Raw genomic sequence first — 3563 nt, 5'->3', positions numbered from 1 at the left:
ATTTCAATTTTACGAAGGACCAAATTTGCGTACAAACATGGTTAAAAGGACTACGAATCCAAAAAAGTCGGGGTTTAGACTAAAACCCCAAAAAAACGCATACCACAGGGACCATTTTTGCAATTTTGTCTATTTAAACATAGCGGTAATAGCTATTACAAATACATAAGAGAATACAAATTTATTTATTTTGTAATTTATTAAAAATACCTAATCAGTTTTGTAAATTCTCTCATTCAAATCACTTAATATTTATCCAACTGCTAAATAAAAAGTTGAACGACAGCATAATTTACATCAACCAATTCAACGATTTTATTGTTTACTTCTTTTTATTAAAAAAAGTATATTAGTTGCTTCAACAGAAAAAAAATAATAATAATAAGTTGCAACCTCATTTATCTTTACAGCTTATCTTTACGATAACAACAAATTTTATCTTAACTCATTCCTTAGGCTATACTGTTGGCATGTTTATTTGACAATTGTTGCTAGCGGTAAAGTTATTTTTCCCAACGAGTAGACCTGACAATGGAGCGAGTTTTGACCCTGATCCGATCCAAACCCTTAACAATTATACGGGTTTTGAGCATACTTTTTGATCTGTTTACCCTTTAACGACCCGTACTCCTAAACCTTTTGTTAAAAGGGTCGGGTATGGATCATCACCGATCCACTCCGTTAATAACACGCCCCATATAAATTTTAGAATTATACATTTATATTTTATACTGCCTAAAATTTACTTTAAATTCCAATCGAAAGTCCAAAGAGAAAGGCCAAAGACTAAACTGTTTTTATATAGGACTCGATGACTCAACTTCTAGACTTTCAGTTTTCTCTCAAGAATCATGATATCATTTCATTTATATTTCATCATGTAATCAACAATTTTATTTATGAATCAATAAATTCATATATCAACCGGAAGAAAGTTTGTAATTGTTATTCTCTATCAATGCAATCGACGGTCAAAAATCAATCAGAAGTAATTACAATAATGATTTTACTTCCAATTGAAAGTCTTGGAGTACATAATGTGTTTTCTAAATTAACACTTGTTTTATTTAATAAATGTGATTTTATGATTTAAACAAAATGTGTTTGATTATTCAAAAAACATACGGGTTACAAGGCGGGTTTGGATATCTGCTGATTCGGTGGATAAGGGTATGATTTTGATTATTCAAAACCCTGCGAATTACGAAACAGGTTTGGATCGGATTTTTGAATTTGTTAAAAGGGTTTGGATTAAGGCCGATTCACTCCAAACCCGCCTCATTGCCAGGTCTACCAACGAGCAATTGTCAAGTGCGAAAACGTATGGCATGTATGGCTTTTACACAACAAATTTCATATATATCTTGCATATTATACAATTCTGCAAGCATGATATGTTTATTTTAAGAAAAAAAAAGTTGGTAGTCAAGAAATAGCAACACACTTCATTTATAGGCAAAACATGGCAAAAAATGATAAAAGTAATCCTTATGTGACACCAAATTTTCATAGGCAAAAATATCATGATACCGTTCAACCTTAAACATTCTGATGCCAAAGAACTTCCACATTTTATGTCCAATCATATTTTCAAAACGCTCTAATTAATTGGGTAACTGATGTTCAAGATAAATAAAAGGGACATGAAAGTTGTCGGAAAAAAAAAAGAGAATGTATCAAATATATGAGAAAAGAACTACAAATTTTGGGAAAAATAGCCTTGTGAAACCCACAATTTTTTTTGTCTAAAACTAATAAAAGAAAAGATTTGTGTTGAAGATAAAACTAAAATTACATAAAATTTTATTTATAACGAAAAATCATGTATATCCAATACAATTTCTAGATAACTCGTAATTTCTTTAAGATAAGTATGTTATACTACGTGTTATATTATATTTTATGTAGAATTTGTCATGTTTTATATATCAATTATATTTTAATTTACCCATTTCCTTGTTTTTATTTGCTTCATAATCAAACATACCACCGGTGCATACAACGTTTATATATTGTCGGATTTAGTGTTGGGACAATTATAAAATTATAACAATTCCTTAAAATATTTAATTAATTTTCATTCATCTAATATGTTATACTAATCCAAGTTTGGGGAATATTATGAGTTCAATTTTTAAACAGTAAAATTTATATCTAATAGAACTCTACAAACGGTTGAAAAACGACCATGTGGTAACATTAAAGTTACTCCATATAAACATTATAACTTGTAATTTTTATTGATGTAGAACTCTTCGGTATAGATTAATTAGATAAATACTCAAAGCTAAAAGGTCATAAAAGTTATTTTGAATCGTTTTTGGATCACAAGTTATTTGTCTAAAATAAAAGCTAAAAGTTCTAACCGTTAAATGAAACTTTTTTTTTCTAAGTTTTTTCTTAAAAGCTTTCAAAAGCTATATGTTGAACATGCACAAAATCTATAAACCATATTATTCTATTAACTATTGTGAATTATATACAAAGGGTTTTTGGCATTATAATACAACAAAGTTTGGCTATTTTATATATTTAGTCACTCAAGTTTTTTTCCATTAAAGTTGAATTTTACTAATCACAATTTTACCTATCAATTACACCATTATATAACCTGATACAAGAACAGTTGGTTACCTGAGTGACTAAATGTGTACATTCGTCAAAATTTGTTGTGCTACATTCATTTGTTTTAGAAGATATTTAATCATTAAGCTTAATTTAACCTAATTAATGAGTGGGACTGCCTTCTTTATATTTTTGCACCTTGAAATGTACCTATCATTTACATATTAGGAAACGTAGGTTTCCTTTGAATCGCGGAAAAATGACTTTTAGGATTTATGTTTTTTGGCGTGAAAATATTTCACATAGGTGCTTTTTGTTATTTTGAAGTAAAAATTCATGAAGTTTGCGGATCATCTCTGCAACTTTCTGTAGTAAAAGAGGTGGACCAAACGGCTGCAGACTGTAATAAAAAGTGTGTTTGTTTTTTTTTAATATCTGCATGCTGATGCATATATTAAAAAAATAAAAATAAACTGATTTTATAAACCAAAATAGTTTTTTAATACCGGAAAAATGACTTTTAGGATTTATGTTTTTTGGCGTGAAAATATTTCACATAGGTGCTTTTTGTTATTTTGAAGTAAAAATTCATGAAGTTTGCGGATCATCTCTGCAACTTTCTGTAGTAAAAGAGGTGGACCAAACGGCTGCAGACTGTAATAAAAAGTGTGTTTGTTTTTTTTAATATCTGCATGCTGATGCATATATTAAAAAAATAAAAATAAACTGATTTTATAAACCAAAATAGTTTTTTAATACCGAAATTTAATAATGTATGACATTTCAGCAAAAAATTATGATATTTCAACAAAAAATAATGATATTTTAGTAAAAATAAAGATATTTCGTCAAGAAATTATCATTATATAATATCAAAAAAACGAAAAAAAAAAATCAACAAGAATAAACAAAAAAACGAAAAAAAAATGTAAAATAAGATTTCAACAACATATAATCAAGATTTCAGCAAGAAAAAAGAAGAAGAAGATGTTGGAAGA

The sequence above is a fragment of the Lactuca serriola genome, chromosome 1 (assembly GCF_051521515.1).
Source record: "Lactuca serriola cultivar US96UC23 chromosome 1, Lser_US96UC23_V15, whole genome shotgun sequence".
NCBI classification, from domain to species: Eukaryota; Viridiplantae; Streptophyta; class Magnoliopsida; order Asterales; family Asteraceae; genus Lactuca; species Lactuca serriola.
Note: the sequence above shows the minus strand (reverse complement) of the source record.